This window comes from Nesoenas mayeri (assembly GCF_963082525.1).
Source record: "Nesoenas mayeri genome assembly, chromosome: 14".
In the NCBI taxonomy this organism is placed as follows: domain Eukaryota; kingdom Metazoa; phylum Chordata; class Aves; order Columbiformes; family Columbidae; genus Nesoenas; species Nesoenas mayeri.
Window position 1 is genome coordinate 15,551,832 of NC_137556.1, and position 15,113 is coordinate 15,566,944.

The 15,113-nt window shown below is 40.3% G+C and overlaps 1 protein-coding gene across 1 annotated transcript in view; it reads right to left on the bottom strand.

Moving 5' to 3' along the window:
• KCNIP1 (potassium voltage-gated channel interacting protein 1) overlaps nucleotides 1–15,113 on the bottom strand; it is a gene marked incomplete at both ends in the record, with an annotated part of 371,848 nt that overhangs the window by 322,086 nt on the left and 34,649 nt on the right. The window lies entirely within an intron of this gene.

Genomic DNA, 15,113 nt, shown 5'->3' on the forward strand with positions numbered 1-15,113 from the left:
GCAATTTACATGTTAGGGGAAAAGTAAAAATAAAAACCCCTGAACACTTCAGAGTACTCCCAAAAATTGGATCTCTTTCCTAAATAAGTTTTGTAAGTGTTTTCCCCATATGCAAATTCACTTTTTTTCCTTGAAAAGAGAGTAGATATTTAAAGTAAACAGTGTAAATTTAAACATTAGGATTTGCTATTAGTAGCCATCTATATAACAGATCAGTTCCACTTAATGTGTGCAAAGATGTCATCTCCAGTTTACTCACAAGTCACCCTCAAAATTGGGTTCTCTTTTTCAGCCAATGGTACCTGTCCATAGCTATGTGTATCCTGGCATTACACAGACTGTATTTGTAATAAAAAGACTTTCCACCAAGCTACATAGCAGGCAGTTTGCCTTGCAATTGAAATAGTTAAAGAGAGAAGCAAAATTTAAAAGGCTACACATTTCAAGACAACTCCTGAATTCATTGTTGCCCGTGTTCTTCACTCTAAAGAAATATGAGAGACAAGCATGTCCCATAAAGTTCAGCGCCACAGGATCAGGGATGTGTGCTAAGCCCTGAAGAAGATGGAGTGATGGATGACAAAGAAGTTTTAAAGTATTTCAGCTTCTTATCTACCTCTTTGCAGTATACCGGGGAATAAAAATCAAAAAAACATCCATTTCCAAAAGCTATTCACAGGCTCAGAGATAAGGAAAGCTCAGTGCGGGGTGTGATCTCCACATGTGCTTATGGAAATATCAGCTTTCAACAATGTCTTATGACAGATTTTGGTTCCTGTTACTAATCTTCCTAGTCGGATATCATCCCCACAGAGTCATGATTACTGAGCTCCGCAACTGTCACAGGCATGAAAAAGGAAGCTGAAGATTGCTCCTCATTTCTTCTGATCTTTCTTATCATCCTCTATTTCCCTTTTCAAGTAGACTCTTCTCATAATTTCTCTTCTTTCCCATTATTTGCTTTCCTTTGGTCTTCTTTCTGTTTCCCAGCAGAATAGATAGTGGCCTTAATGATGCAACAGAAAAACACGTGCATCTCTATGATTCTGGTTCCTGTACACTTACAAGTCCTAGCACTTGGATCCAGCATGGCAGATATTCAAGCATTTTTTTTAAAAAAGGCCAAAATTGACTGCTAGTAGAAGAAAGTAAAAAAATGTTTTCCCCAGTTTTAAGTCTGTTGTCATCAGAGAAAAGATGGGGATGTAAGAGTATCAACACGTGCTTTATTCCATTGTGGAAACGATCCTTCACCACTCAGGTTAGCAGCCTGCAGAGCAACTCTCTTCAGGTTTAAGTAGGTCTGCGATTTAAGAAAGGTGTCACAGCACATTTCCTCGCAGACCTTTCCTGAAAAGCACTGGCAGGCTCTGTAGGAGTCATTCACACCAACACCCCACCTCAGTCCTGCCTTGGATGCATCATGTCTTCCAGAACTTGACCACACATATTATTTTATTGAACTACTATGTTAAATGTAAGAGTGCCTTCCCTATGCAGGTAACTTTTGTCTAGAAATGACAATGGATCCAGGAAGTTACTTCCAAAAATGCTCTAAACCTCAGTAGTCCAAGACAAAAAACAAAAAGTCATGCTTTCTCTTACAAGCCTGTTTCTGGGGTTTTCAGCATCCTCTAGGATGCTATTTTAAAGAGAAGATGCTGAAGAACTAAGGCTGTTTTCCGTCTAAGTTACTTTCAAGAGAAGCATCACAAGATTTGGTCTATTTTCAAGGTAGCTGCTGCCACTAAGAAAACCAACAATCATTCCACCTCCTACCCTCTCCCTTTTTTTGAAAAAAATGACTGCAGCAAAATGAAAGCAGTCTGAAGTCATTAGAAGAAGAGTGTTACTAAGCTCTGTGAACCATGAAGTATATTGAGAAAACCCAGAACTTTGACTGTAAACAGATACAGGTTTGATAGGAAATGCAACAAGGAAAAGCAAATCGTGACTCCCAAGATGTTAAGAAGTATGGGAGAGCTCCGGTTGATGGGCACGAGAGGCTGGCCAGTCTCAGAAACAAGTCCAAAAAGCTCAGTGTAAATCTGGAGCTATCCAAAGTTTGTAGTGTCAAAAACAATGAAGAGGCCTAAAGGAAACCAGAATACTTAGCACAAAGCCTACCACCTGTTTTGCCCAACAAAAAGTCTGCCATAGAGCTTTTTTTGCCCCCAACACATAAGGTCAATGTAATTGAATTCAAAGCTGAAGTAGTTAACTACTCAAAGCCTGCTTGCCAATGCTTTGAAAGAGTCTTCCTTTCTACATGCAAGAGAGAAATAGCAGGAATTAGAAAATACTCCTTTTTCCATACCCAGGTTCATCTCAGCACCCCTGCTAGAAGCAGGACATAAGGAAACTGGAAGGGGCTGGGAAACACCTTGTGGTAATATCATGTGGGCAAATGAGGCAATATGTTAGAGCAGCTGGATATTGTGTCATCATAAATTCTTGGCATGCACATGGTTCTAGTCCCTGTGCTATCTCAGCTCTCAAGCACCAATCCAATGAGCACAGTCAGAGGTCAGATCTTTCAAAGTTCGCATGTAGTTGCTTTTTGGCCCGCAAAGGCTAGCAGCAGGACATCACATGAGAAATTCATGCCATTTTATGATTTGGGCATTAGAGAGGTCTTATCAGGTGAACAGCAGGCAGACACGTGCTGCACATTCTGGATCATGAGCACACCACATAAATGCAAGTTGCAAGTGTCCCTTCATCTTCGTTTCTATTGTAATAATTTACAGATCATTCTGAGGTCTTGAACTTGGCTCTCAAATTCTACACGAAGTTTGCAAACCCCGCAAAAAATCTCAATCAATCCTCTTGCCTGTTCCAAAGGATAGTTCACCTGCCAGTTTCTGTAGATTTTGAAGAGGTTTTGGCTAGCAGGTTCTTAGTTATTGCCAAATATTTCAATGAAGAAACCATGGATATGTTCCCATGTGCGGCTATTATCCTGGCATAGTTACCTTTGCAGGAAACTGAAATTGTTAATTCAAATGCAAGATGTAAAACACTTCATATAAATGGCACCTTATACACACAGCTGTTAAGTACATTACCAAAGAAAAAAGGTCACATACAGGAAGCTTATCAAACTTCCTGCATGTACTTCATCAGTGCCACAATCTGTAAGCTTATTAGAGAGCCTCTGCACCAGAAGCGGGGGGGGGGGGAAAGGGAGAAATACAAATACATTTTCATAAGGGGTCTGATTAGCCTCAAATAGTTTACACAGTAATACCTGATGATTATTTTCAGTAGCCGTAGTTATGACATTGCACCTGGTGCGCCACAGACACCCAATCTGTCCCCTCCCACATCACCATTCACTATTCCTTTAGCTTCTCCTCCAGACAAAAGGATGCCCATACCTTAAGGTGGAGAAAACACACTACAGATATTGATCCACTAAAGCACTGGTTCGTAACCCTTTTCCTTATCTCTTTTCTTCTTTTTCAGCAAACCTACAAGAAATACTACAGTAACAAATTATTCCTTTTGTCAAAAATTTGATTCAGTTGCTTACACCAAGTTTTAAATAACACCACTTAAGGTCTGCACAGGTTGGCTACACAGATCCTTTTGGCAGTGAAGTCAAGTTGTCAAAAATCCCATCTTGTAGAGCCCAGAGGGAACAACTTTTTATCTAGTATTCTTCACCCACTCTTATATATTAATGTTTTTTAAAAAATCCAACACTTGTTAGAGACACCACAATCCCCCCTCAATATAATCTAAAATTGAAGACCATTGACATGAGGCCCAATTCAAAACTGCACAGTCCCCATCTTTCATGCACCATCCCATGAACACTCCAGTTTTTCATAACTGATCACACACATTTGAAGTTCAGGAAGCAGTTTTCACCTTTTCTTTCCTTTAGCCTAAAAAAAAGAAAGCTTATTCACCTAGAAATTGAATAAGAAAAGCAACACACTGGAAGAACCTGAGGGGAATAAAATAATTTTGCTAAGAACAAAGAAATCCAGGGAGAGTGCAGAACTGCTGAGCAAATACAAAGAGAGATAACAAAGATTAAACTTTGCCACCGTTTATGCCCTAAAGTAGTGAGTCATGGCATCTCATCAAGAGGTTTCCAAATACTGTAAAATGCCTCAGAAGTTCCCAGTAAAGTGCAAGCACTATTAATGAAGCTCACTAACGAAGGGCTGGGGTTTATAAGTTTGCTTTGGAAATTGTGTGCCAAGACCAGTAAAAAATTAATATAGAATGCTTGTATTTTCATAAATCTTCTTAAAAAAAAACCAAACCCAAACCTAAACAACAACTCTGTTGAGAATAGTCACATACAAACAGTTGATATTTTACTTGGGAGGCTGAACTAATATGTTTGACTTGGATTCATTTCTCAAGGCCAAGTAGAAAATACTTCTTTCTTGATTCAAAGTAAAGTTTTAGACAGAAGTCTTACAGTTTTGCCAAGTCCACACACATCCTCCTCTTCAGTTTTATGATGTGACAGCGCAAAGGTTCAGGAAATGTCCTAAAGTTGCTTTTGGTTTCAACATCTCTGGTTTAGGCAATCAGAACTATGACGTGAAACTTGTTTCCATATATTCTTGTTTACTGCTCTCAAATTACAGTACCATGAGATGTGAAAGAGGATGAGAAGGATAAGAAAAATAACTTCTTAGTGTTCAACTCCCTTTCGCTGCAAGTAAAAGCAAAATCTGCACTATTGGTATCCAGTTCTCCAAGTACAATTTTTTAAGTGCAGCAGAAACATTTCACTCTGCCAGGGATTCTGCTCAGCTCTAAAGGCCATCCCTCTTCTAAAGCCCTGCATTGCAAGAAACTGAGTCAATAGAATGAGGCTACAAACCACACAGGCATCAGCACTCACTGCACTTGAGATCAGAAAAAAAATAGCCTGGGTTTATAAGAGTAGAAGGAATGTCCTTATTTTAGTCACACTTGCATTCATGGTTAGGAACAAGGTGAACCAGAGCAAAGCATTTCACACTAATCCTGGTCAGACGTCCTTCTCAGAGGCTTGTTAAACACACCCAGGCCTCCAAAGAACAGAACACGTCTTCCTGAAGGAAAAGGATGTGCTGAAACATTTAGGCCTTGGCAGCTGAGTAATTCTTCATTTCCATCTGCATTTTTAAAACAAGCAGCAAACCATATCATACCTCCTGAACAGAGCACTCATTCCCTTCACTTGTAGCAAAGTCTCCTGCTATTGCAGAACCCGTTTTCCTCTACAAGTGCAGATGGGATGCACAAACATCCAACTCCTCTTGATTTAGATCTCAGCTCATCGGTCCATCCCTTCTCACAGCACTGCAGGGTCAGCAGCAGTAACACAGAAACCAAAAACTAAACACCAACAGTGAACACAGCACAAAGGTCCATGGAAGAAACACACAGTAAAAGTAAGAAAATCTGACAGTTACAGAGAAGGTCTGTTGGCTTTATCTCCCCAGAAAAAAGAATTAGTGCTGTCTCCTCTAACAGCACATTTTTTAATTTACATCTTTGAAGACTGACAACTCAGGCTGAGACAGCTGGCAAAACTAAATCAAATTTCAATTGATTTTTCTCTACATTTACATATAATCATTGAGAGGAGGAAGAATTTACACATCGAAGCACATTTTTGTTAGTAAAAGGGAAGTCAATGTGGTGTAATTGAACCTATGCAAGCTGGATCAAGTCTATGCGGGTGTATTCTCAAACCTTCCTGGTGGGGAGAAGACGAATAAAAACTCAAGGCAGGAATGGTTTGTGTGCAAGTACAGCCTATGTATATGTATATATTTATTTATATGTGTATGTATGTATATGTGTGTGTGTATATATATCTCTATAAATGTTTCCAATAGCACATATATCCTAGTGGCCCTAATAATTTATTTTGCTCAGCTTTCATTCCTCTTTTCTCTTTGTGAAACTTACATTTGCACACAAAACTCCTTTTTGCTCTCTGTGGTAGAATACATGGGTGTTAGGTATTTCCATCAGCTCTTTTTTCCCCTTTCTCTGAGATACAAACAGATCCACATGGCACAAGAACCATTTACTTAACTACAGGTTCTGGCACCCAGGACCTCACAGTGCCAGGTGCTGCACCAAGAGAAACCAGCTCCGCAGCAAAACTGGGGGCAGAAGCGACATTGAAATGACCAAGCATCATATAATGACCTTTCATTTTTGCCTCTCCACAAGAATTGCTCTTCCTGACCATTATCTGTGCCTTGTCTTGATATTTCAATCTTCAGTTATCAATAAAGAAAGGAAGCAAAACACTGTACTAGAAGCACAAAGACCAATATTACAGAATAAAAACGCTGCCAACCCAAAGAGAGGACCAGAAGGAAAAGGTGGAGAACTTTGAAAATTACCTCTATTTCTGCCTCTATTCTGTCAAGATAGTGCGTCAGGGTTTCTGATGTGTGAAAAAGACAATTTCCCAGCAATTGTCTCCACCAAATTCCTACCACTCATCTCCCTCCAGCGCTCTCCTCCCGTGCTCCACACCCAGAGCAGCTGAGGCTTTTGTTCCTCTACATAAGCACAGAGCAAATGTAGCAGGGAATGTGCAAAAATACAAACCACAAACCATGTTCCTCTGACCTGCCCTGTGTCTCAGTCGCTCTTCACCTGAGACCCCCATGTGCTGGAGAAGCCCAGCGCCAGTACCAGAGCCCTGCACAACCTCCTCTCTTCCACAGCCACAATTAATGATCTCTGCTACCAATGGCTCAATTTTAATCACAGGGGAAATGGCTCCATAAGCCTAAAACTTATCTGCCCTTAACTTCTTGGGGCAAAGCTACTTTGAAATAGATTAAAATTCCCCAGGTAAAGGAAGAGCTCAAAATAATCATGTTACTTTCATGAGAAGTGTAGAGTAAAGCACAATAAAACATCTAAATATTTGGACAGCTCTCCAAAAAGAAATTTAATTGCTTCAGGGAACACAAAATCAATGTTATTATTTATAGACAACAGTCTCATTTACAGTAACTTTCTGCAACAAAAGAATAATGTTAAGAAAAAGAAGATTTACTTTAATTCCGTATAACAGTCTGACCTGGGGCAAAAGAAAGAAGAAACAAATTGTGAACTTTTCTATACAGAACAGGTGTAGAACAGAAACAAAGGGCATTTTATTTTACATATCTATCTATCTATCTATATATACACATATATATAATTTTTTTAAATCCTGCCATTAAGCAATTTAATTCCAGAAAAATGAGAAACATCACCATGCCTTGTACTCAAGTTATCAATATCCAGGCTCCCCAAAACACAGAGGTTCTCCCTTAAACTAGAAAAAAGTTTTTATCATTTCTGTAATGACTTGCTATAGCCAGACTGTCAGATGTCCAGAACTTAGACAGTAAATTAAGTCATGCAGAACACGCTGGATTCGCTTGACTTGCGGCACTTGTGTGCAAATTGCATCTGCAGCAGTTCTGCCATCGCCAGAAGCTGTCAGGCTGCACGTGGCCGTGCTGCTGCCTGGCCTTCGTTACACAAACACAGGAGCTCTATTTAGTTTCAAAAAGCAAAGAGAAAGAAGTCATAACAACTCTCTGATCTCTTCTGTTATCCAGTACTATGGAATTCTACTCATCTGCTCAGCAATAACATCCCCATAGGCTTATTTAAAACCACAGACTGTCATGTCTAAATATCTTATTTTGTGAAAGCTTCTTTGCATTTATCCTCTTTTCTGTCTGCATTTTGTCAGTTTGGTGAACTATCCAACACAGGGAAAAGACAATTTTCTTTTCAATGGCCAGAATACATATTGAGTTACACTCAGCTAATATACTGAGTGCCTTCCATTAAAAAATTACATTTCCTTAACCTATTTGGCCTTAGGATAGTAAGAAAGGAAATGTTGTTCCTATTCTATAGATGAGGAGCTGAAAGCCCTTATTTCTGATACAGTATCAACACTGAACAGACTAGGTTCAGAAACAGAAATTTACCCATTTCACTGCAGAAAGCAGCTTCAGGTATAACAGCAGAGATCCTCAGCACCAGAGTCAGCCCTCCATGCCAGACTGGATGACCATCTGCCCTGGTGATTTGGCAATGCTTACACCTCCCAGCATGAGCACATGGTCCCTGTATACTACATTTTCATGCTTGATTGTATCAGACAGTTGCTGTACTAAGTTCACAAATTCAGTAAAGGCCTTGTATCATAAGAGCATATGCTCTTATTCTGATGGAAAACCATGCTCTTATTCTCCAAAATCAGTATGTATCCATAGATGCATGCAAAAAGCAGTTAAGCATCCTCTCTAACTTCAGTTTCAAGACACAGCAGTAAAAGAGTTCTCAGTAACTTCAGAGAGAAATTAAGTCCTACCACAGCTTTACTACAACACATCACAGGAGCCCATCACGGCACAGCTACCGTTCACACAGGGAATCATCACAAGCGTGCATCCACCACACTGGGAAGTTGGAGGCAAAACAAACAACTCAAAATCTCTGCTTATATATCTGCAACAAGTTCTGAGGACTCCCTCAGTCCTCATGAAACTGGCGAGTTATCAGCAAGTGCAGCAAACAGTTTGTTAATGTAGTTATTTAAAAGGAAGCAGCTGAGTCCTGAAGTTTGCCAGTGCCTGATTCAGATATGCCAACACTCAGGACATCCTCTTCCTCCTAACTCGCATCATTTTTAATATTTGACTGTTCCTTGTTCAACAGCCACAGCTTCTCTTTATGATGCCCATTAAAAATGACAATGTACTATGCTGTGAATATGTTTCAATTAAGAAAGTGGGAGCTAATAACTTTGCGGGGCTCTCTGAAGATCCAAACAACTGTTCTCATTTCACAGCTCACTGATTCTTTAGAAGCACCAGAAAGTCCTGGAAATAAAATGGCAATACTTACTGAACTGGCTCTGCCTCACAGCCATTTAGTTTTTCTTATGCCCAAACATGAAAACAACCCTTACGGATGATCAGCTTAGAAGAATGGAATAAGCAGTTCTGAAAAATATACTGTTTGGCTTGGAGGTTTTTATTTTTCTCCTTTCCCCTTTCTAACTCCTGAACTTCTCTTTACATTAGCGCCAAAAAGAAGTTTGGAGTTTGCAAAGGCACATAATTTCTGCTTGCCTGCAGCCACTATCTAATCTAACTAGGACTTCCAGCAATATCCACCTGATACATGGGACAGTCTAATGCATCACAGGTCACCTGCAAACACCAAACCAGTCTAGTTTATGTGATATCACTGCAATGAACTTCAGTAGCACATGGAGTCTGAGCTTCCTTATCACAGAAAAGTCAGTTGGATTCTCTGGGAGGGTTAAGAGTCCCCTGAACTAACACACCCCTGCAATGGCCAAGCCCTGGCACAAAACGTTGTGCAATACAAATGGTGCAAAGGCAAGGGTTTGAATACTCACTACAGGGTATACAGCAAATAAACACCAGAAACCCTTTTCCCTTACCACTGCTGCCATGTTTACAGTCTCTTCATATTTTTAGTTACAAAATAGAGCTACAATCCTTGTATACTAATGTTTACACAATTTCTCTTTCAGAGCCACAGGCATTCTTCTCCCACACTTTCCTTTCACTAGCACTTACAGAGAAAATCACTCCTCAGAAATATTTATCTTAATTCTCTGTGTCTGATAGCTTCTTGCAGTTCAGGAGAATAATAATTTAAAGTGTAGATACTTCACTAACTTACAGGCACAGCAGCTTTTTCCAAGTTGAAGCATTGCTCGTTTTTTAAAGAACCATGGGAAAACTATCCCTCAAATTTAATTTATTTTGGCCTTAGCCAAAGGGTTTAATACAATGGAATAAAACAAGTGGGAAGCATGACATTGAAAAGAAACTTGTTCAGATTCAAAATAGAGTATTTGAAGTTCAGAAAAGCCTACTCTGACAATTTCTTCCCTCTTTCTTCCCCCAATTATAGTCAGGGATCAAACATTAAAACAGCACCTCGAGCAAACCTTGGGAAGGCCCCTGCAAAACTCTTTATTTTGGCTAGAAGCTGGTATTTGCAAAAGGATGTTAGACCAGGAGGGGCTGCTGCCTTTAGCCCCAACCAACCCTAAACTGGCCTTGGTTTGTTCTGCCCCTTGTACTCAGAGAGCGCTCAGGAGCTCAGTCTGTCCAGCAGTGACCCCACATCCTCTCTCTGTGTCACTGTGAGGCTGTTTTAGACTGTAATACAGAATTACAGTTTATAACACAACAAACATTTAGTTTGCTATTGATACAGCTGTCACGCATGCACATCGCTCGGTGCGTGTCAGCAGCACCTCCAAACATCCCGCGGTGAGAAGTGGGTATCAGCACAGCATCTCCATTTAGCACGCCCCGGCTACTTTATTAGGTTGGTTCCCATAGCCAGTAGCCACCTGGACTTGCACATCTGCAGCGTATGTGAGAGGAAAAGGAACAGGGAGAAGGTGTGTGGCATCAGACGTGAAGCTCAGCTTCTGTCCGTTCCAATACATCACCCGTGCACCCCCAAGTGAGCCAAAGCACTCTGCCACCACCTCCTTCAGCGCCCTGAGGAACTCTGAAGATGTCATCTCTGTTTTGCCTGTGAAATCCACAAGTTTTGTGTTCACTTTGCAGTAGAACTCCTTAGTGCAACAGCTAAAAATGGATTTGTGTGTATTAGGCATGGCAGTTAAGGAGAGCAGGCACAAGAGACAGCTAGATTTGGAGATTCGTGAATTTCAGTGGGCAGGGGTTACCTTGGCTTTTACCTTGACTCCTGAATCACACAGCCCCAAAATCACTTTTAATAAGTTAATAATGGAAGTCATGGCTTCTGTTTGAGCCAGAGCCTGCATCTTTGAAATATCTGGTCTTTTTTACCTAAGTATCAAAACATGATAGAAAACTCCACCCAACCGGATAATGTTTTATCTGGAAACACGTTTTGTTCATCAGGCTCTTTTTCTAACCTTCAAATGTCATTCTTTAAATTTAGCTACATCACTTCTCAAATATTAAAAAATGACTATGGTCATAAATCTTTCCAATCTAGATCATGGTAGCAGGCTTCGTCTTACTCAGCTTTAAATGCCTAACAGACAGTTTTCTGAATCCAAGTTAGCTCGATGTGCTCTCTTCTGCATCAATAATAATAGAAAATGTCCTTTTGGGGGAGTTTCATCTGTTATCTTCAGACAGCATGAACTCTCTGAACAAGCCAACTTGAAAACTCGTACCAAAAGCAAGCCTGGAAGATCAGCTCAAGCTGAAACAGCTAATTCTTAGATACCTAAACCGGGTAGAGGGGATCCTACCCTTGTTTACAATGCTCAGAACTCTTAATGCTTTTACTGGATTAACTCATTTCAGTTCCTTTAGTCTCCCAATAAAAGCTTCCCTCTCTCTCTTTCTCTCTCAAAACCAACCAACAAAAACTCTTTTCTAAATCTCTGTGCTAGGAGTCATCTGTTTATATGTCCCAGAATCAGACTTGGCTTTTTGGCTAGAGGAGCATGCTGGACACTCAGGTATTTATGGCTGATGGATTCTTTGTTCTTGACTATAAGACTCTGATATACAGTAAAAAATTTAGCATCTGTTGCATACGAATGACCAAAATTACTTGCAACAACTCATTCACACACAGCTGGTAATAGCTTAGGCATTAAGAATCAATACCACTGGTCACTGATACAATAAATTCCTTAAATCTTATTCAAAAGACCTATCAAGATTTCTAGAGAGCTGTACAAAAGGAGCAGGGCCACAGCTTAGACAGATCCGCTGGGATACGTGCTAAAGGGGCCCTGGGATACAAGAACACTCAGTCTCTTCAGCTGTAGTTGGTCTTGGTATTGTGGCTTCCTGGTTTTCAGCAATTAATCTCAAAAAGGACAGTGCTCTTTCATACCTTACCATTTATGGTTACAGAAAGCTTCAGAATAGGGGAGCTAAGTTAGGAGTTCAGCCACAGCAAAGCAAACCAAGAGAAATACAGGAAAGGAAAAAAAAATAACAAAAATCCCTTCGGCACTAAGTTCCACTACTATCCCAAGCGTGTAACGTAACAGAAGTTTTTCCATCGGAGAAAGCAGCTTTTCATCTAAAACAGTAAGTTTATTTTTAATCAACTGTTTTTCCTCAGGAGCATGCAATAGTTTCGGGTTTTAAAAGGTACAGTGGTTTTGGAAGCAACAATCTTACTGACTTGCAGCACTGCGGAGGACAGCCCAGGTAACCCCCATGCTACAGAAAACTTGTGTTGTTCTCTCTCAACTGGAATCAATCTGATAATTGTCAGAATTATTAGCAAAGGTAATGGTAATGTTTTCACAAATAACAGAATCTTAGTAGTTTGCAGCCCATGTGAGATCAAAGCTTTTATACATTTAAATGGTAAATGCATGTCTTGGGAGTTTCATGGCTTTGGGTGTTCAGCATTCCTCCAGGGTCTGTGCTTGTCTAAGAGAAGAACCAGGCACTGCAACTCTTTCAGGCTTCCCTCAAAACTCCTCTAAAGTGGATTCATTCTGCACAGCCCTGCAGTGCACAGGATCCAAAAGAAGCACTCTAGAAAAAACTGCAGAAGTGCTGAACTGAACAAGAAACTTTTTTTTAAGAACTAGCAGGTTTAAAAGCTAACACTTGCTCTTAAACCACTGCATAGGTTTTTAAACAAAAAAGCTAATTTATTTAATTCACTTGAGTGTCACATCAGGTAAACAGTTCATTAGTAAAGCAAAATGATACAGTGTATTTCACAAAATAAATGTAGTTGAATCATTTTACACAGTCAAAATATCGGTGCTTCAGGTACCCAAGACAGCTGCATGAGTACACGGCAGAATCTCCTGTGCGCATTTCCACTGAGGTTCAACATCACCTCATTCTGTATCACACACAGGATTTGTGGTCCCAGATGCACAGAATGCTTTTTAAGTAATGAGTTCTTATTGATTTGCAATGAACTGATGTTCCCTGGCCTCTGCACCCCTGGCAGAGCCGACCAGCAAGAAACACACATAAATGCTCGAGGAGATGGAGGGTGTGTAGGGGGGAGCAAGTGCCAACACAGATGCAGTTTGGACTTCAGGGCTGAGTGTGAGCAGTGGGGCAGGTGATAAGAAAAGGATGAGGGCAGGATTGAAACAGAAAGCAAGAATTATCTAAGCAGTGTTAAAATACTCATGGAAGCAGGTAGGCAAGTGTGAGCGATCAAACTAATTCTACTCAGAGACAGTAGTAAACACGTAAGGTGTGCAGCTCTGTCACAGTAGCACAATCAGGACAGAGCTCATATTTATGGATGTAAAACTTATGATTGCCTTCTGCTTCATGTAGTACCTGGCAATGAACACTATGCTGCTCCTACACACCCAGCAAAGCCAGCAAGTTTTATCCACACAAGGTGTGTTCAGAATAAAATAAGGTGACTACTAAATTGGCACAGACAGGAGAGAGCAAATGGTTATTTTGTATGTAGAGGCATTAGGGATGAAAGGGTCCAGGCTTGTTTAAAAGCTCCTCATCACTTTAGAGATGCGGATGACTTGCACCATTCTTCTGGTGTGATGTAGCATTAGCACTTGATACTCATCTGGAAGCAATACATAAACTCTCACTGAAAATTCACCATATGGTGTAGGATAAACCAGCTCAAAAAAAATTACTAGCTCATTGTTAATATTTATTCCCAACTTAAGCTTGAGAGAAGGGTTTAGCACTCTTTCTTCAGCAAATGCAATGAATTCTGCAGTGCTATCAATACTGCTGTACCCAAAATCAGAGCAGCCTGAAGAGCCCAGGAGAGAGATTCCCAGCTGAACTGACCACAGTCACAGCACTGGAAAGCCCTTGAGAGATGGGGAGGAGTAGGCAGAGCCTCCCCACCGAGTACCAAACGTGTCTGCTCATCAAAGCAGAGGACTCTATTCCAAACCTGAGCAGATGGCATCCCTAGGATTATCACCAGCAGCTGTCAGTGCAGTGATTATACATTGAAACTGCACAGCTAATGTATTGTATAATTTAACTAGACTGAAGAAGATTACGGAGAGGAAACATTATGAAAAGATTTGGAGCTTATATTTTCCTAATAATTACAGAGGCACCCCACAATCATCAGTGCCAAAGATACATTTAGATCTGCTCTTGAAGGCCCGACTAAAACCCACATTATGTACTTAAACATCTTCCAATTCAAATACATTCCGAGACTTCCTGAGCCAATCAAGAACTCTGTAGTGCTTCATTTTTCAAAGACGTAATGATTTTGCCACAGGAAATAATTACTTCTTTCAACATTCTTCCTGATACACTCGACAGAGCTAGGACACTGACAAACTTTTAATCTGAAAAAAAAAAAATTAACCTTTTAAAGAATGGGGAAATTCCAAATAAATATTTTTCTCTATGCATGTAGCATTCCTCTGTCTCGAGAGCCAAAAAACACAGGATCTTCAGCACAAGAACATAAGAATATTTATATATGAAAGGAGAAAATCCAAGCACATGGAGTTTCCTTTACTGACTTGGGTTGCCTCTTACATAATTCTACACATGCATGAAATAGCAATACAGATTGTTCTAGTCTTCTAAATTTTAAAGCATAAAAAAAATGCAGCAGGAAGTATGTGTTTTAGGGACTGCATTTACAGCTAATCTGGTGCAGCAACACAACAGTGACGTGAGCACCTCTGATTTACACTGCCTGAACACCGAGCCAGTTATTTTTTTATGTTTATAGAGGCACTTGGTGAGATATTTTTAGACCAATCTTTCTTGTTAACATTCTCTGCATAATTCATATGTCCTTATTCTCTCTGGGGCAGAGCAGACACCTGAACTGGGGGAGCAGAGGCAAACAGGATCACCCAGCAGCCCGGTTGGTGTCAGGATGGGGAACAACACAGCGCACAGTACTGGGAAAACCTCTTGGCCACTTAGGAAAATTTCCAGTTTACACAAACAAATTCCTTATTTGTCTTAAAGCAGCAGTCTGGCAGTTTAAGATTATTAGGAAGGATGAGCTTACTGGTATTTCTGCTGTGTATGTGGCTGACATTCAAACAGACTGGTAGAGCAATAACATTTCCTATTAATTAATTGGTTAATAGTCCCACAGTTCTTGTT